General features: G+C 38.8%; 1 protein-coding gene across 2 annotated transcripts in view; it reads left to right on the top strand.

Moving 5' to 3' along the window:
- The first annotated feature begins 834 nt into the window (after window positions 1–834).
- Far1 (fatty acyl-CoA reductase 1) overlaps window positions 835–20,942 on the top strand; it is a 57,179-nt gene continuing 37,071 nt past the window's right edge. For both annotated transcript variants that reach the window (XM_042691326.1, XM_042691325.1), the window contains exons 1-2: window positions 835–928; window positions 17,392–17,518. The gene's annotated coding sequence lies outside the window, so the exon portion shown is untranslated. The remainder of the gene's footprint in view (window positions 929–17,391; window positions 17,519–20,942) is intronic.

Here is a 20,942-nt window from a genome sequence, read left to right as displayed (position 1 = left end):
AAAAGAACGTTTCCAGCTCAGAACCTTCCCACCGAACCAACATGCCCGCCATCCCTCAGAGGTACCCATTATTCTTAACTACTCTAGCACCCCTGCGTCTTGTGCGGAATTATCTTGGAGGAAGTGGTAGATGGCACGACTAAAACCGCAGATCTGCGCTCGGAGACCCGGGCTTGGTGATCTCCTTTATTGGGCACCCCGTACATTCCTGGGGGTACACAGGGCTCTTTTTGACCCCACCGAGGCTGGTAGTTCTTGAAGAGGGTCCCTCACACCTAGCAAATGGCCGGGCTTCACGCCACAATGGCTGTTCAGCCTACTCCAGCGCGGGCTCACCGCATGCTCTGCACCTTTCGCGTGGGCACGGGTCTCGGGTGTTGGGCAGCCGGGCGTGGCCCTGGGCGCGACCTGCTGGAATGCGATCTGCCGGGGGCGGCGCTGCCGAGCTAGGATGTGAGGCACTCTCTTATTGGCTGAGCTTTCCTGTGGGCCAGCCCCAGGCCCTCTCTCTGCGCCCCCATTGGCCGTTGAAGTCCCACTGGCGCCGCTCCCGCCCCACTCCCTTCCTGATGGAAACCTGGTGTTCGTGTGTGTGTGTGTATGTGTGTGTGTATACGTGTGTGTGTGTGTGTTGGGGGAGGTTAGGAGGCTGAACAGGGGAGGAGGATGAGTGGTCCTCCCGGTAAGGGTGCCCTCGAGAGCCAATCAGAAGCCTATGTGGAAAAGAGGCGCAGGGCCAACCAATCATATTCCGAGGTGCGTTGGGACCCGCTGACGTGAATGCTACTGCAGCCAATGGGCGTGCCGCTGTGCGTCCGCTCTTCGGCAGCCGGCCGGGGGCGGTGAAGAGAGCGCGACGGCGGCAGTGGCGGCGTAGCCATCGCTGGACTGCCTGGGAGAGAGAGCGAGGCCCCTCCTCTGCGTCTAGGTGAGAGGCAGGGACGCTCCTAGAGGCCTGAGCCGGGAGCCTCCTCTTTGCCCTGCCCTTGCTGAGGCTCCCTGAGGGCTGGCTGGGCTGAGGTGGGGCCGTCGGCCCACCCCGCCCCCACCGTGTCCGTCCGGGGAACGGGGCGCTTACTTCAGCCGGGATGGTCCCTGCGCGGCGTGGCCGGGCCACCGCCCTCTGGAGGGCCGGCTTCCTGAGGGGGCCGGACGGACAGGCCTGGCTAGCCTCGGCGGAGTCGGGGGCGGAGCCGGGGGCGCCGCTCCGGGTGGGAGGCCGCGGAGTGGTGGGGAAGGTGGGGCGGATAGTTGACAGAGGAGCGGGCTCCGGTGCTGGAGGGAGGGTGGTGGCTAAAGCCGGGCCCTGCTTGAGGGATTCCAGGCCCAGGGGGAAGAAAGTGATGGGAAAAGGGATGATGCTCAGAAAAAGGGTGTCCTGTGAAGAAGGCGCGGGCCGGGAGGCCGTTGGCAGGCGGTCGGGGTTCGGGAGGGATCAGCTGAGAAGGAAGGGGAAGTAGGTTTGGGTTCTGAAGGTTAAGATCGCTACACATATGGGAGACACGTGGACTGAAACCAGAAGGTGACTGCGGGGAGAGGTGTTCTTTTAGTGTGATATATGGAAGGAGACTGCTTGACCAGAAGACGTTACTTGGCCTGCTGAAAAAGTATACAGGAATAGTTGAGGTAGATATATGTATGGTAGCTGAAAGGCTGTAAATCTTTTATGAGTAACGAGCAACGGCGGAGTCAGGAGAGCCAAATGTCTCAGGTTCATAGGGTTCATTCACTACTCATGAGGGACTGAACAATCAGACTTGTTAACTCTCACTCCTGAGGCTGGTCATACCTTGCACTTTCTTCCTCTTTCCATGCTGATTATTTTGCTTGAGCAGCACAAACGTACCCTGTCTGCAGTAATGGGCATACACGTTTACTTTAGGTGAATCGCTTCCTTCTTTAACAGTTAAGTAGAATGATAGTTTAATGGCAACATGGCAAGAAACTATTGGAAAATCTGCCCTAGAGGGTTGTTTCTCAATTATCTTGTTGGGCGTGTGTAATACAGCATAAAAATGATGCAAGATCTCTATACATTAACACCAATGAGGCTTAATGTGTATGTGTAGTTCTCTATAAAAATGCATCAATATATTTTTAATATATTTTTTATTGTAAAGATACTGTACAGAGGGGTTACAGTTACATGAGTAAGGTAATGAGTACATTTCCTATCGAGCATTGTTACCCACTCCTTTGTTTTTCTCCTACCATTCCTTCCCTTCCCACCTCCCCAACTCCTCCCTCCCCCTGTCCAAAGTTGTAAAGTTCGTTTTCAACATTGTGTCTTGAAAATGCATCAGTTTAATGTAGTGGAATTTGAGTATGTCTTTCACTTCTTGGGAAAATTTCAGCCCTGATAAGAGAAGAGTTTTGTAGCTAAAAAAAGGGTTTAAAATTCTTCTCACTCGGGAAAGAGTCATGTGCAGTGGTAGCATGTATGGGACTCTGAGTTCCATCGTAGCACTGAACAATAAAAGGCAGAAAAGAAAGACCTGGTATTATATGTGTGTGTACACACACACACACACACACACACACACACACACACATCAATTACTGTTACTGCCTTTTTGTTTGAAGCTTTTGGAGTTTTTATTTGTGAAGTATTGGAAGTTTGAAGACAGAGAAGTGGCCACATCCAGTATATTTGGGTGAAAGAGATAATTTCTGTTTGTGGGGAAGGACAAAAGGATTGTGAAGAGTTACAGTGTATAGGACAGAGTAACGAACAGTTGTTATAGGCTGTTTCCTTGTTCACCAGATCAACAAAGCATTGTAACTAATGAATCATCATTCTTTAAGAGGTAGAAATTATTTTTTAGAAGTTATTTCTTGATGACACGATTCACTGTGATCACATTTTACTGTAGTAATAGAATACTTAAGCACTGAAGACCTTCTTTAGTAATAGAATAAGTACTTAAGCACTGATGACCCTCAGAGAAGAGAATTAATTTAAGTGATGTGGAGTTAGGAAAAGTTTCCTGGAAAAGGTGAGTTTTCAGCCATCACTTCAAGTAGGAGATGGGAGTCTGGATTATTAGAAGATACAAGAATGAAAATCCAGTAATTTGGGTTTAGTTATAAGCAGCTCTGGACAAGAATCACAAATGTATTTTAAATTAATTTATTATGTTACTATAGAAGTGATGTACAGAGGGCTTACAGTTATATGGGTCATGTAATGAGTACATTTCCTTTAGTAGATTGTCATCTGTTGCCTCATTTTCTCCCAGTCCCTCCCTCCCATCTCCACCCACAGAGTTGTACAGTTCACTTTCATCAATGTCCAGTGAGCTTCACTACTGGACTTTTTCGCCCCTTTTCCCTTGAGTTCTGTGCCCTCTCCCCCACCATCCCAAAGATATACGTGTAAATACACCATAAAAAAACTAAAAACTAATTTAAAAAAGAAAGTATTTTGTTTCTATATCTTGGAGTTTGTTTTAGTATGTATATTATTTTATATAAATATGATGAGGCACTTAAGCATTGTGCCTTTGTGTTTCTTCTTAGGAATATCTTCTTTTGGTCTCACTGTGTGTATCAAGAATCCTGTATAATTTGTCATATCCCAGTGCATTTTAGATCTAACTTGTGCATATCAGAGAGAACATCTGAGAGATAGCTTACCTCACTTAACAGGAAGAACCATGAATTTAAAAGGTTGATATGTTTTGTTTTTTCTTTTTTTGCCAGTACTGGGGCTTGAACTCAGGGCCTGGGCACTGTCCCTGTACCTCTCTGTGGTCAAGGCTAAAGCTCTACCACTTGAGCCACCGCACAACTTCAGCTTTTTCTGAGTAGATTATTGGTGATGAGACTCTCACAGATTTTCCTGCCCTTAGCTGGCTTTGAACAAAGATTCTCAGATCTCAGCTTCCTGGGTAGCTAGGAATATAGTTATGAGTCACTGGTGCCTGGCTTAAAAGAGTTTTTTGTTTGTTTGTTTGTTTGTTTTTGTCAGTTGTGGGGCTTGAACTCTGGGCCTGGGCCCTCTCCCTCAGCTCTTCAGCTGAAGGCTAGCTCTCTACCACTTGAGCCATAGTGCCACTTCCAGCTTTTTCTGTTTATGTAGTGCTGAGGAATTGAACCCAGGGCCTCATGCATGCAAAGCAAGCACTCTACCACTGAGCCACCTTCCCAGCCCTTCAAAAGAGTTTTTATGGAGAAAGATTTAAATGAACATTTGGAATGTAGAAATCAACTAAGCCTCTAAATGCAGTTTAGTTGATATATAATATTTCTGGGTGGTAGCTAGGAGAGAATTATTTGATGCATTAAATATAATAAAGGGTGTAGTGATAGTGGCAAATTTTATTTGACACTGTTGTGCCAGATATTCTTTGCATGTATCATCTTTTGATTATCTATTTTATGGGTGAGAGAGCTGAAGACAGATTTAGCCTGCCTAAAGGCATACTAGCTAGTAAATGACAGGTCTGGATTTGCAAAAATGAGCAATAATGTTAAATCAAGTATTGGCTTGATACCAGGCATTTTGTTACATGCTAAGGATTCGCAGTTGACAAGAAAATATAAAGGTCAGGTCTCAGCCAGACCTGTTATAGAAGAAGAGCAAGTGATGAAGGAAAAAGTTTACTTGTAGAGATTTTGAGAGCTACTGAGGAATTTACTATTTGGAAATTTTTAAGACAGAAGAAAATGTTCAGAAGTGCTTAAGACTCAGAAGAACATGATTGAGAAGAAACAATTGAGTTAGATAAGGAAAAAAGAAATGTGAATTTAGTGTCCAGAAAGCCAACATAAATTAAAATATGGGCTGGTAATTATGCTTAATGGCAGGTATTGTACAAATTTAAATTTGTGGTGTAATCATAATTATGATCAAACTCACAGAATGGATGATGACAGGGCTCCTTGTAATGCTTTAATTGGGCTATAAAGATCCTGAATGGCCTGTGAATTTTAACAGATACACACCTGTTAAAATGTTTTTAAAAAATAAGCATAATATTTGTATAAAAGCAATTGGGTGAAAGCCAACTAAGAGAAATAAGCAAACAGTGGAGGAATATGTAGGTTGGAATTTGGGGTGGTAGAAAAGATAGTCTTTTTTTTTTTTTAAATTTTATTTTATTTTATTTGAGAACATACTGTACAGAGGGGTTACAATTACATGGGCAGGATAATGCATGCATTTCTTACCAAGCATTGCAGCCTCCTCCTTTGTTTACCCTTCACTTCCCTTCCCAGCCTCCCCCCTCCCCCCCACCCAATCATACCCCCCCCCACACCGACATTGTAAAGCTGGTTTTGACATGACATTTTGTACTTCTCATTGTTGCAACAGGTCCACCTGAATCCTTAAATGACTTGTTTGTCCCCGTCTCCTCCACATGTTATACTGACATCAAATATAGTGAAAGCGGGGGTTACACTGTGGGGGAGGGACATCCAAAGCAACAAAGAAATAATCTTATAAATGCGTTAGAAACACATGCATGAAAGAAACAAAAACATTAAAATACATATTTGAGGGTTCGTTTTCCTAACATCACATTCTCTGACCTTTTCCGCTTGACTCATACCTATACTAGATATTGCAAATAAGGGAAACCATGGGACCTATGTTTCTTTGGGCCTGGCTTACTTCACTTAATATAATTTTTTCCAAGCCTTTCCATTTCCTAAAAACTGGGGCAATGTCATTCTTTCTGATGGAGGCATAGAATTCCATTGTGTATATATACATCACATTTTCTTGATCCATTCATCTACTAAGGGGCATCTGGGTTGGTTCCATATCTTAGCTATGGTAAATAATGCTGCAATAAACATAGCTGTGCTGGTAGCTTTAGTGTGGTCTTTTTTGTAAACATTAGGGTAAATGCCCAAAAGTGGGATTGCTGGGTCATAGGGGAGTTCTATGTGAAGTCTTTTGAGGAACCTCCATGCTGCTTTCCAAAGTGGTTGAACAAGTTTACATTCCCACCAACAATGAAGTAAGGTTCCTTTCTGTCCACATCCCCTCCAGCATCTGTTGTTGTTAGAGTTCTTGATTTTTGCTGTTCTAACTGGAGTGAGGTGATATCTCAATGTTGTTTTGATTTGCATTTCTTTTATGGCTAGGGATGTTGAACATTTAGAAAAGATAGTCATTTCAGTACCAACTCCATATGAACCCCATGGGATGGCCTTATTCGCATGTTGGAAATGATGAGGTTGTAATGGTGGGAACACATTGAAAGATGAGATTTGTTTAATCTGCAGGATCAGGTTACTAAAGGTGTGGTATGGACTTCAATATTTGTTTTCTTAGAGTTTAAGGTTAAAACCAGGAACTACTCATAGAATTGAGTCCTTTGACTCTTTTGCCTAAATACCCTTTCTTCTTTCCATACATTGTTTTTGTAGTTCTTCTCTTTAGTGGGTTTGTAAGGGGCTTAGTTTTTAGTTCAGTATAAATAGTATGAAAGCTGGAGGGGATGTGGACAGAAGGGAACCTTACTGCATTGTTGGTAGGAGAGTAAACTTGTTCAACCACTTTGGAAAGTAGTATGGAGGTTCCTCAAAAGACTCCACATAGAGCTCCCTATGACCCAGCAATCCTACTTTTGGGCATTTACCCAAATGTTCACAGACAAGACCACACTAAAGCTACCAGCACGACTATGTTTATTGCAGCACTATTTACTATAGCTAAGATATGGAACCAACCCAGATGCCCCTCAGTAGATGAATGGATTAAGAAAATGTGGTATATATACACAATGGAATTCTATGCCTCCATCAGAAAGAATGACATTGTCCCATTTGTTAGGAAATGGAAAGACTTGGAAAAAATTATATTAAGTGAAGTAAGCCAGGCCCAAAGAAACGTAAGTCCCATGGTTTCCCTTATTTGCAATATCTAGTATATGTCTGAGTGAAGCAGAAAAGGTCAGATAAGGTGATGTTAGGGAAATGAACCCTAAGATATGTACTCAAATGTTTTTTTTCTTTCATGCGATTGTTACTAACACTTTTATAAGATTATTTCTTTGTTGCTTTGTATGTCCCTCACCCACAGGATAACCCCTGCTTTCACTGTATTTGATGTTGGTATAATTTGTGGAGGGGAAGGGGAAAAACAAATCATTTAAATAGGGATACAGGTGGACCCATTGCAACAATGAGATGTACAAGTCGTTATGTGGAAAACAAACTTTACAACTTTCATGGGGGGGGAGGAGAGGGGGGAGGGGGACAGGGAGGATTGGTGGGGGGGGAGGATGGGAAGGGATGGGAAGGGGAAACAAAGGAGGAGGCTACAATGCTTGATAAGAAATGTACTCATTATCTTGCCCATGTAATTGTAACCTCTCTGTACAGTATTTTCATAATAAAAAAATAGTATGAAAGTATTATAGGCATAATTTATATGTAACTAATCAATTTAAATGGCTAGAAATTTATCAGTGTTTTATTCTCAAACAAATATTAAGAAAATAAGCCTGTCTTATCAGGTAATTATTCCCCAAATAAACTAGTAGGATTTTCTCTAGGGACCAAAACAGTTTGATTCCAATTTTCTAAATGAAGGAGAAAGAAACTTTTAAAGCAATCTTGTTTTTAGTTTAAAATTCATTTGGCCCATAGGGATTATGAAAGGAAGCTTAATATTAATGTGATTTCTGCTTGTTTGGCTCTTTTTAGACTGTACTACGTTCCTTAGGTAAAGGATTGCATTGAATACTTATACATTATCCCATTTCACAGACAAAGAGAGTGAGGGTCAGAAATTAGTAACTTTTCAAAGGTTGAGAGCAAAGTGGCAGAGCTAGACTAAAACATTGTCAGGCTGTGTAGTACTCACTTGTAATCGCAGGCTTTGGTAGCTGAGGCAGGAAGATCACAAAATCCAGGCCAGCTTGGGCTACATTAAAGGTACTCTGCCCCACCATCCTCCAATCCCCCCTGCCAAAAAAAACAAAAAACAAAACAAAAAAACAACCTATCAAACCTTACATTTTCTAACTCAGAACTCAGGCATATGAGACAAATAAGGATTTTTTATATTAATACTTACAACTGAAAAAATGCTTCTTGAATATGTTAGAAGATGGGATTCCTGCTCAAAGTGTTTGTTGCTTGTGATTGCCTCTAAATAAGTGATAGTGATTTATTAGTATTTGTTTCAAAATGTTTATGAAATGGATACTGTCTTAAAGTCAAATATAGCTCAGAATTGAAATGTGGTGGATGTACATATGTATAACATTCTCAGAAATTTGTTGTGTTCATTTTCTTCCCAGTCCCCTCCTCTTACTTATCCTATCACTTATAGGATCTAGAATTAAAAGAAAATATTAATAAGATTTTTCATTGTCATTAGTTAATGTGGAATAGAAAAAAGTGAAATAATGTAGGAAATTGATATTGAATTGTGAATCAGCAGATTTGAGTTTTAATTTTGAGTTTGTTAGCAAGTTGGTATGTAACTATGGGTAAGTCAGGTGACTTACCCTCATTGGGCTTCATGGTGAAAAGGGGAGAACTTTTAAGACAGTTGAACTTGAACAACTCTGCCCTCTCTTCTAGTTAAGACCATGTATACCTTAGGTTAAGTACCTTTCTTTAAATTTGTATCATTACTTCTTGCTCCTTGTCTTCTCTGCCTGCCATACTTGTCATTGATCCCTGAGGGTATAGTTAGATTCTTGATGTATTAGAGAGGATGTATTATTTTTAATATCCTACATTTACTTTGACAGAGTTATCTTAGAAAGCAGGTACCCATTAAATCATTAGTGAATAAATGAATAATTGATGTTTTATTTCAGCTTATAAGAAACCATATAGGTCTGGGAATATTCCTGAGTTACAGAGTACTTTCATAGCATGCACTGCAAAATAAAAAAAATCGATATTTTACTGAAAGTAGTTGGTGCCTAAAGAATGAATTGTTTAGTAAATTTAAATTCTTTTGCTCTATTCTGGACAATTTAAAGAAGAAAACTACTGGACCTATCTTAAGAAGCTGTTAATAGGTAAACTTCTTCTGTAAACTTGTATTAATAAAAATTGCTATTAAAAGCTAGATGCTGTTGGGTTATGCCTGTAATCCTTGCTATTCAGGAGATTGAGATCTGAGGATTACAGTTTGAAGACTGCTGGGGCAGGAATACTTCTCTTAAGTTTCAAAAGCCAGAAATGGAGCTTTGGCTCAAGTGGTAAAGCTCTAACCTTGAGCAAAAATACTTAAGGACAGTGTCCATACCCTGTAGAACTGGCACAAAAATTAATAGGTTAAAATTGCTAACAGTGCATACATCACCAATCTTATCAATTGTGAGCTTGTGGCCAGTCTTGCTTCCACCTCTTTCCTCTTTAGTTTGAAACAGATTTTTTTAAGTATTACCATATAATGTAGTATATACTGGGCATTAATAAAAGCAGTTATGACAATACAGCTGATTGTAGACACTTGATTACCAAGTGAGATGAAAATTTGTTCATGTTAGCATAGTTTGAGACTTGAACATTTTATCTATTTTTTTCTTAAGAGTCACTCATTTGCATTTTCTAAAAGTATTTCTCATCTCATAAGACTTGTACATTTTACTTATGCATTTTTGACAGCTATATAAGGGTGGACACTGAATATACAAGGTATGATTACAAAACAGAATGTAGTATTATATTGGTAGAGAGAGACTTTTAATTGGAAATTGGCATTGTTTTGAAATGTAAGTTGTATTGATAGCTGTAGACACAGAGAAAGGACATTTAGGGAGGGAAGTGATGGTTATCACATGGATAAAGGATATAGTTAGGAAAAAATCCAACTTTAACTCAACAGAATAAGTTCTATGTAAATCTGAACCTTTTCATTTTTTAGACCTGTACAAATATTGGCATGGTAGTGGTCTTACCTCAGTTCTTGATAAAAGCCAGTTGCTGTATTAAAAACTAGTGCACTTTGTGATTATATGATTGGCCCTTGTGAACTATGTGGCACATTCTGTTAAAAAGTATCAATGTCTTCTAAATATCTTACACATATGTAAAAATAGATCTACTTTTGCTAGAACATGGGTATCTGCCAATTAGCTCTCAAATATAAGTCACTTTGAAACTAAGTGGTAGCTTTTTTTGTGAATACACATGCATTTAACTTAGTAAGTATTAAGCATTTGACAACCATGTGACAATTTTAACATTAATTTGAAATATGTTGTTTATTTCAGTTTTTGAGAATTCTTTGGACTTAGAAACTGTATACTGTTATATCTTATTATGAAGTATTCTAATAATAAAATCTTAAAGTATATTCCATAATGCAGATCTTTTACATTTTTTTGTTTGCTTTTTTTCTAGTATTGTTAACTCTCTTCCCATAGCTTAGCACACTCCTTCCCTTTCCACAGCTTAGCATGCTCTCTTCCTGGCAACACTAGGCCCATGTAGTAAAGGCAGTAAATAATCAACTTCCAACCCCCTTTACCTTGGGATGGCACTTCTCTGGGGCAGCTACCACCATCTAAGGCAACAAGAGCCCCTTAGAGTTGACCTTCAGCTTTGGGCAGCTGTAGGATCCCTTATCTACTATTTGGATAGCAGCCATAAATACTAGTCCGCCATGATGAAGCCCCTAGCCCACACATCCACACCAGGGTCTCTGCCTCCTAGCCCCTTCTAGCCCCTCCTAAACCTCCTAGGTTATATAGGTCACCGTACACAATAGCCAGTGCTTCTTCTCACTTCTCCCTTGTGAGAAAGGCACTTACTGGCCCCCTTTCCCAGCAATAAACCTTTCTTTGTTCTCTGTACCTGGATGTCTGTGTGGTTCTCTGGCAAAATCTATTATCTTTCAGGTACTGAGGTTTGGACTTGGAGTTCCATGACTTGCTAAATAGATACTCTATCATTGGAGCCATACTTCAAATCCTGCTTTTTGCTAGTTATTTTGGAGGCAATCTCATGAACTTTCTGCTTCATCCAGCTTCAAACCTTGATCCTCTGGATCTCAGCCTCCCAAGTAGCTAGGATTAACAGGTGTGAGCCATTAGCACCTGGCAAATTAGACCAGTTCTTAATTGGATTCTTAGGGCAAAACAAGCCATAGCCATTTTATTTTTATTTTTGTATTTTTGGAGACTAAAATATTGCTCTGTAGTTCAGACTGGCCTTGAATTTTCAGACCTGTCCAAGCACACTCAGATTACAAATGTGTACCACCATGCTTGGAAATAAAGCCAGTTTAATAAATATGTAGGAATGACTTTACAAAAGATTTTGGAGTAGATTTATGGTATTTTATATACATGAGATATGGTTACTGTCTATCTGAATTCATAGGAAGAAGAATATTTAAGAATGGATAAATGCTTAAATAGTTTTTTTTTTCCCCAAGAGATAAAGGAAGAATGTTCTTTGATATACCTTGCTATTAAACAGTTAAGATGTCTGGAGGGAAGAATTTGTTAAAGCATCTTGAGGTTCACATATGTATTGAAATAACCTCTACAAATAATACAGGGTTTTTGGCGGGCAAAGAATTGGTTCTCAGTGGTCATTCTTAGGAACCCCTGAGAATCATCAACTTAGTTTGGAAGGATAGTCTTAAATAAGTTACTTTGAAAATGTGTTTTTTAGTTTGGGTATAAGGTTTCATATTTGTAATTATAGCTACTAGGTAGTCTAGGATATGGAAGATTGTGGTTCAAGGACTACCTGGGAAAGAAGTTGAAATGCCCATCTTAATCAATGAAAAAAAAAAGCCAAGGTGTACTCTACACCTGTCATTCCAGCTACTGATGAAGCATAAATAGGATCAAGATCCAGGCTGGCTCTGGGCATAAACACAATATCATATTGTAAAAAATACCTAAAAGCAAAATGTCTGGGTTGTGGCACAAGTGGTAGAACACCTGCCTAACAAGGCCCTGAATTCAAATCTCAGTGTTGCCAAAGAAAATAGGGTTTTGAAAACTTTTGGATTGTATTTATATTATAGCCATGGTAATGTTTATTAGCATAAACAGAATACAGAGTAAGAATCCTGAACATTAGCTGATAGTGGGACTTATGACTGCAGAGCTAGCCTAAAAATGGTAAATATTCGTTGAGTTAGTGATAACCTTTGGAGTTAATAATTCCCTAAGTATTGTAAGACCTGGAAACAACTCATTCTAATGCATAGTGGTAGAAGTACAAACTTAAGAGCCTGGAGCCTCCTTCCTCTTCAGTGAATTAAGAAAGTGACTAGAAAAGTTATTTTTCTTGCCACAAAGTCACTTGGTTATGTCAACAGTGTAGTAATTCATTGCTTTGAATTTTTTAGTCTTTTTATGTGTTTGAAAAATTTGGCATCTCCATTCTGGATCTCAGTATCCACAAGAGGAAATTGCTTAAGTTTTTAGCACTGTGACTTTGATAAATTGACTAAGAATTTCTTGAATTTTTATACTCCGATGTCTATGTTGCCATACTTTCACCCCATCCTTAGTGTGATAGCCCACAATTTCAGGGCTTATTAACACTACTCTCATTTTTATATCTTTTTGGTTTGATTATCTGCTTGATAGTATTTAGTTGCATGATGTGACTATGAACTTTGCAAAGTTTTAGAGATAAACTAAGAAAATTTTTTTTTTTGCCTTTTGAGTAGGTTTATTTTTTTAAATTTACTTTATTGTTATTTTAGGGGTGATATACAACAGGGTTACATTTACATATGTTAGGTATGTAAATTTGTATACATCATTATCTATTCCTCCATTCTCTCCATTCCCTACCTCTCATCTCCACCCATGAATTGCATAGTTCACTTTCATCAATTTCTAGTGCACTCCATTGCTGCACTTTTCTTATTCCTTGGACTCGGTACCCTCCCCTCACTCTCCCACAGATGTGCACATAAACACCCTGTATAAGAATACAGAGTCATCAGAAAAAGAAAAAAAAATTTAAGAAAAAAGTCCCTTGTTTTCATATCATTGGCATTCATTTCAGTGTGTATATATATATATATATATATATATATATATTTATATATATATATATGTTATTTTATGTGCATATGAAGAGGCTTTTAGGTATTGCACTTTTGTGATTTTTCTCCTAAGATTATCCTCTTTTGGTCTCACTGTATGTGAGTATCTAGAATCCTGTGTCATTTGTCATATTCCAATGCATTTTAGATCTAACTTCTGCATATTGGGGAGAACATGCACCGTTTTGTCTCTCTGATCTTGGCTTACCTCATTTAACATGATTTGTTCTAGTTCCATCAATTTTCCTGCAAATGGCATTATTTTATTCTTTCTGATGGCTGTGTAAAATTCCATTGTATATAGGTACCCACATTTTTGGGTCCACTTATCTGTTGTGTGGCATCTGCGTTGTTTCTATATAAGAAAATACTTTTGACAAGAGGGTTTGTGGTGGGATTTAGTCATTTAAAGACATTCCTGAACCTATTCCTTCTCACAGAAAACTGCCATACTGTCCTAACCTGCAATACTAGATACTTGGGAGCTAGAAAGAAGGGGAAGGGTCAAAGTCTAGTCCTGACAAAAGTGCAAGACCCTATCTGAAAGTACACTAATAAGCAAAAAGACTGGGAATGTGGCTCACGTGGTAGGCCCTTAGTTCAATCCCCAGTGCTTAAAAAAAAATTGTAACTTTTGAGTGTGAATGTGTGGTAGAGGCTCTTTCAGCATGGCTAAGGGCTTTAGAGTTCTCTTGAGTGTTTCTTTACCTGTGGACCTTTTGTCATTGATATGCTAATATGCCTTGCTAATCTGATTGGATATGAAGTATAGAGTTTCCCTGTCCCATTTACCTCAAAATTTCCTTGGAGGACTGAAGGACTGTTTTAGTTTCCCTATTAAGAACAGATTCAGAAGGTACCTGAAAAAAGGATACACAACAGAATTAGAGAGGAAATATAGAATATCAATGAAGCAGGATCTTCAGAGCACTTCATACGTTAGCAAAATTCTGATTTTACTTATTTTTGAGAGATTACTTTTGGTGAATTGGACTTGAATTAAACTACACATGATATATAATTAGTAATTTACATGAGGCAAGTTTTTGAGTAAACCTATAATCTATGTATAGTCTATTCCAGATAAACAAGATACATTTTAATGTAACATCAGTTTTACTGAGTAATTTGAATTATTTACTTTTAATGGATTTTTAAGCAAAATAGGATATTTGATTGCTGTATTTGCAAAATTTGAAAGATCCATATTTAGTAATATACTTAAAAGTTTAGTGTACCATTGTGACCTGAACACTGTTTCATTCTGATAATACTATAATAATAATAGGATGCATCTTTTTTTTTTTTTTTTTGGTCAGTTGTGGGGCTTGGACTCTTGGCCTGGGTACTGTCCCTCAGCTCTTCAGTTCAAGGCCAGTGTTCTACCACATGAGCCACAGTGCCACTTCTGATTTTCTGATGGTTTATTGGAGATAAGAGTCTCACAGAGTTTCCTGCCCAGGGTGGCTTTGAACCCTGATCCTCAGATCTCAGCCTCCTAAGTAGCTAGGATTACAAGCATGAGCCACAGACGCCCAGCTACGATACATTTTTTTATTTTAATATGAAAACATTTTTATTAAAGTAAGGAGTAAAGAGAGAATAATAGTTTTATCTTAAAAAATAAAGGGAAATACTCTTTAAATGAATGTATTCTCCCTAAAATAAAATGTATTTTTCCAAACAGTGGGCTACCTCCCCCTCCAATCTCAATAATGTAATTACGTGAGCTATTATGGACATTTTTTCCTATTTATTATTCTGTATTAACAAGCTATGTGTAAAGTGAACACAGCCCTTTCTGATAGGCTTTATAGTAGAGAAATTATTACCCTATCAGTTTGGGGCCTTGAACTTTAGAAACAGGAACAAAAGAAAATTGATATTACTGCAATTTTTAAGATTTCTGTAAAGCATATGATTTTAATGCCATATTAAAATTTCCTCTTAGATGAAGTTGATTTCTCTTCTCCTTTCCCATCCTTTCTCTTCTCCTCCCTCTTCCCTCCTTCTTCTCTCTCCCTTTTTCCTTCCTTCTATTTCCTTTCCATCCCTATCCTTTTCCCTTTCCCTTTTTGCTTTCCTTTTTTGTTTCCCCTTCTTTCTTTTTCCTTTCTCTTCCCTGATACAGGAGCTGAACATATAAAACATAACATTTTTTAGAATAATGTCCTAGGCATATTTTAGGCCTTTGAAAGTACCATGCTATGGAGCAACAGTTTTGTACATTAATGTACAAAATAGTTATGCAGTGGCCTGAGAACTAATGAACTCACTAAGAAGAAATACCTTAGACATTGGTGAAAATAGGGCAGTTAGATATTGTTCTATCAGTGCCTGTGTAGGCAAACAGAGTGGCCATTATATCTACTTCAATGGGTGCTTAGAACAGTGTTGGACACTAGCATCTTTTATTGAAGAAAGCAATGTTAACCAAGACGCTAGAGCTATTCTTTTGTTTGTGGAAAAATGCCCGATAAGCCTTAATTTTTGAAAAAAGAAAAAAATCATCCATTATTTGTACTTAACTACAGTAATTAGTTTGTACACTTCGAGTTTGCATTTAGGATTTTTATTTGTCGCTTATATTTTATTTTCATAAGAAGTTTTATGTTGAGCTTTAACCAAAACACTATCTAAAGAATCCATGGTGTATATATGGTTTAAAACATTTCTTGGCATATAATAAACATATGCAATTTTATTTGTCACTAATTTAAAAAATCTATAGTTATCAAAATATAGTAGAAAAGACATTAACTGGACCTCTGGTTCCAGATATGCCCCCAAGGAGGAAATCTTTTTTTTTTTTTTTTTTTGGTCCGCCGTGGGGCTTGAACTCTGGGCCTGGGCACTTGTCCCTACGCTCTTCAGCTCAAGGCGAGTGCTCTACCACTTGAGCCACAGCACCACTTCCAGTTTTTTAGTAGTTCATTGGAGATAAGAGTCTCACAGACTTTCCTGCCCAGGCTAGCTTTAAACTGTGACCCTCAGATCCCAGCCTCCTGAGTAGCTAGGATTACAGGCTTGAGCCTCCAGCGCCCGGCTCCAAAGAGGAAATCTTAACAGTGTATACTAACAGAGAGGGTACTTCACAGTCTTAACTAAAAGAAACAGCTCTTTTTTTTTTTTTTTTGTATCAGTCTTGTTTGTTAAAAAAATTCACAGCAGGTCACTGTTTGGATTAAGGTCTTATACTATGCCCTAACATACCAGACTGAAAATCAAAGTGGAATCACTCATATACTAGTTCCATAGCACCAAGCAGAAACTAAGCTGCTTGTGTGATTTCTGAGAAATCTGGATTAGACCAGTAACAGCCATATTTCCCAAATAGCCTAGTTTCATTTGATATGATAGTAAAGTTATCGCTGCCTTATTACAAATAAGGAAAACATTAACTAGCCTGATTTATTTTGTAGTGCTAGAGATTGAACCCAGGGACTCATGAAGGCTAGGCTAGCATTCTTACCACTGATCCATACCCCTGACTCTCTAAGTAACCTGATGTTAGCCAGTTAGTTATTTTTCTAATCTATTTACCTTTTCCACTTTACAAGGAAAGTAACTTTATTAAAATCACCAATCACATTCTGTGTTTCTGCTTCATCATCTTTTCATTTTCTTTCCCTTCCTGCCTCCCTCCCTCCCTCTCTCCTTCCCTCCCTTCCTTCCTCTTTCTTTCACTTTCTCTCTCTTTCTCTCTTTTTCTCTCTCTCTCTTTCTTTCTTTCCTTCCTTCCTTCCTTCCTTCCTTCTTTCTTTCTTTCTTTCATAAAATCAAACTCTTGATTCTGGGGGAAATCTGTAATCCCAAATACACAGTGCAGAAAGATCAAGATTTGAGGCCAGCTAAGGCAAAAAATTAGCAAACCCAATCTAAATAAGCTAGTGCCAAGGGTAGCTGGCACTTATAGCCTTATCTATATGAGAGACCTATCATATGATAGGTCTGAAGCTGGCCCTGGGCAAAATCACAACATCTTTCTAAAAAATGACTAAAAGCAAAAAACTGCTATGAGTGTGCCTTGGAGTGTTACTAGACAGTATAACCTCCTAGACTTAAGCTTAGTACTACTTGAAAAGAAAATCCCAAAAGTACCTGACCGCTTAAGCTGGGCATGTGGCATTACACCTGTACTTAGTCCTCCAAGCAGGAAGTTCTTGAGTTGAATGCCAGCCTGTATTACATAGTCAGAATTCATCTCAAGGGAAAGAAAAATAAATAAATAAAAGCAGAAAACTACTGAGAGAGAAACAAACAGAGCCTCTTTTGCTCAGTCTATTGGAGCACTTGTTTTGTTTTATAGAATGAAGTGTTGTTTTATAGAATAGGAAATAAAACCAATTATGATTGTTAAACTAAATGACGATATTGTCCTTTCACAGATTTGGTGACTGAAGAAGAGACCCAGAGACTACTGATTACTCCCAAGTCACCTTGAGGAGCACAGGAGAGGTAGTGCTGATCCTTTTGAAGTGGTCTGTCTTCCTTAAGGAGCCCAGAGGGTTCTAAGTAAGTCCTACTTTGGCCAGACATCTTTTTGTATTGAGCTCATGATACTTGGTTTCATGGTTACAATGATTGGTGTGCATTGTGAAAGAATACACAAACTTCAGAATTATTATGGTATACAGGTTACTGGGAAAAACTGCAAAGCTTTTTGTTGGAAAACATGCTCTTGTGCATACTGAGCAAGTTCTCTATCACTGAGCTAGCTACACCTCCCAGCCCTGACGAAAAGGCTGGTTTTCAAGGCTTCAAGGTAACTGTCAGCAGCTACAGTACTACAGGGGTATGAACTCTAGCTTTCAGAATTCAAAGGTATGAAGATCTGTCTTCATGTATTTTTCTTGTAAACTCTTATACAAAAAAACCTATTAGTCCATTACTCAAGAGTAGTCAGCACCAAGAGATACAAATTAGAGGCACAGTTGTACCATTTAAAAGCCACCAGGGTACTCAACCATCCTGAGGTAAGGTTTATGGTCTCTTGAATTTGGCCTATCTTCAGATCACTTAGAGGCAATAGAACATGATAAAAGTTACACTGTGATGGCTTTCAAGACTAGGTCAGAAAAGGTTAAAGAGCTTCTACTAGCTTATTGGAATTCTGATGTTTAAGCCATTAACTTTAGCTTGTAATTACTCTGTATAAGGAAGCTCAAAATACCTCATTGGGAGAGGCAAAAGACTTGAGTAATTTTGTTGTATAGTGATAGATAACCAGAATACTACTTTGCCTGCATCTGCTATTACATATTGAGATTTGTAAATATATAGATATGTAATCAGTACATGTTCATAAGCCATCCTGAAAAACTTTATGCTATTTCTTGTACCCATTTGAAAGTTCTTCCATTTAATAGTGTATTTTTTGTAACTACAAATGTCTTTATGTATATTTATTATATATGTATATAATTTTAAAAAGTGTATGAATCATCTTTAGAAATCCTTTTGTTCTGGGCCATAATTGTAGTCCTATGGTATTTGGCCTTCTGATAGTTTCCTAGAGAAGTTTTAACAAAGTTTCTACAAATTTGACTACTTAAGATTACAGAAGTTGCCAGGCGCTGGTGGCTCACGCCTGTAATCCTAGCTACTTAGGAGGCTGAGATCTGAGGATCGCCAGCCCGGGCAGGAGAGACCGTGAGACTCCTATCTCCAATAAAATACCAGAAAACCGGAATTGGCGCTGTAGCTCAAGTGGTAGAGCACTCGCCTTGAGCTGAAGAGCTGAAGGACAGCGCCCAGACCCAGAGTTCAAGCCCCGGCCGACCAAAAAAAAAAAAGATTACAGAAGTTTGTCAGGCACTAATGACTCACACAACTCAGGTGGCTGAGATCAGAGTATTGAGGTTTGAAGCAAGCACAGCCAGGAAAGTTCATGAGACTGTTATCACCAGTAAACTAAGAACAACAACAAAAGCCAAAAATGGAGCTCTTCCTCAAGTGGTAGAGCTCTAGCCTTGAGCAAAAGAAGCTCAAGACAGCACATAGGCTCTGAGTTCAAGCCCCAGGACTAGAATGAAAACAAGATTACAGAAATTTGTTGTCTCGAGACTGTAGATGATAGAAATCAAGGTGTCATTGTTCCTGAGGGAACAATCCTCAGATCTCAGCCTCCTGAGTCTCTAGGATTACAGGAGTGAGCCACTGGTGCCAGGCCAGGTCAGTCTTTGTTTCCAGCATTGTAGCTGGGAACAATCATTGCTGTTATTGTCACATGGTCATCTTCCTGTATATTGTCTTATAAGAATAGTAGTAGTGAAATCACAATGTGTTTTTAGACAGCACTGGTTTTCCATTGATGCTTTTTTTCATCTATAGGTTATGTTTCTGAATGCAGAATATTGGAAATCATTATTGAGAATGGAATTGGCGAACTATGTCCTACAAACTGGCTTCCTGTATTTAAAGTGTTTTTTTTTTTGGGGGGGGGGGGGGTCCGGTCGTGGGGCCTGAACTCTGGGCCTGGGTGCTGTCCCTTAGCTCTTTAGCTCAAGGCTAGTGCTCTACCACTTGAGCCACAGCACCACTTCTGGCTTTTTTCTTTTTGCTTATGTGGTGCTGAGGAATCAAACCCAGGGCCTCATGCATGCAAGGCAAGTGCTCTACCACTGAGCCACCTTCCTAGCCCCTGTATTTAAAGTTTTATTGGAACATAGCCATGCCCATTTGTTGTCTGTGGTCCTTATGTTAGTCTGTTTGTGTTATTATAAATGAAATTATATTATAAATGAAATGTTATTGTAAATTCACACTGGGTGACTTCATAAAGGAACTGTTTATCTCACAGTTGTAAGGCTCAAGGGACTGCATCTGGTGATGGTCTTCTGTAGGCAGAGTCTCAAGGTGATACAGTGCAAGCCATCACCTAACAAGAGACAGGAAGTGTATGTGAATTTCTTATCCTCCAATATCTTTCTTTTTTTTTTTTTTTTTGGTCGGTCGTGGGGCTTGAACTCTGGGCCTGGGCGCTGTCCCTCAGCTCTTCAGCTCAAGGCGAGCGCTCTACCACTTGAGTTACAGCACCACTTCCTCCAATATCTTTCTGTCTTAATGCATCATGGGGTTTCTCCCTTGATGACTCTAATCCTCAGCTCCTGAAGTCCCCACCTCTAAGCATAATAGATTACTTTTTACTCAGTAACTCACAATGGGGATTTAACTTTAGCAGGAATTTTGGTAGGGCCAAACATTTTGGAACCACAGAAACTGCCTTTATGCTATAATAGTAGAGTTGAGAAGTTGGTACTGAGAAAAGCCCACAAAATTAAGAATGTTTACTATTCAGACATTTTCAGAAACCTTTGCCAACTTCTAGTTTAGAATATCATGGCCTTAATCCTTTCTTTAGAAAGGTATTTCAAGTTATTTTTCTTTTATTTAAGTCATGCCTCTAAGGGGCAGTAAGAAATCATTTAGCTTAATTTTCTACTGTTTCATTTCTCTTCAGTGTTCCTGCCAAGTAGTTTTCCAGCTGAGGTATAGAATAAGATAAACAGAATTAGAGAATCAATGACAGCAGATTTGCATGTGGCTGTGTTAAATAAAAAGTTAAATAAAAGTTTACAAGATAGGCAAAATATTTTATTCTTTGTTCATTTGTTGACCTTATAATGTCCATGAAATGGGCTTTGCTATGAATTCATTCGCATGCTAAAGATGTAGAGGAGCTAGTATTAATAAAAAGAAAACAATAGAAGCTACTTTTAGGAATAGCTATAGGTAGTCAACATTTATAGAAAGCTAGATTGAATGACTAGATACCCAATTTGAGACTTTCATATTCAGTGCTTAGATTCTCTAAATAAATTTAAAGCAGCTAAAACGTGAAACTGAGTCTTTATAAAGATCCTTTGTTGGCCTCTGATCATATTAAATAGCATGCATCGAAATGGAAAAAAATAAAGATATTTTCTCAGTTATTGTG

The sequence above is a fragment of the Dipodomys spectabilis genome, unplaced genomic scaffold (assembly GCF_019054845.1).
Source record: "Dipodomys spectabilis isolate Male_0828 unplaced genomic scaffold, ASM1905484v1 ptg000145l, whole genome shotgun sequence".
Classification (NCBI taxonomy): domain Eukaryota; kingdom Metazoa; phylum Chordata; class Mammalia; order Rodentia; family Heteromyidae; genus Dipodomys; species Dipodomys spectabilis.
This window is presented reverse-complemented; position numbering and strand designations above follow the sequence as displayed.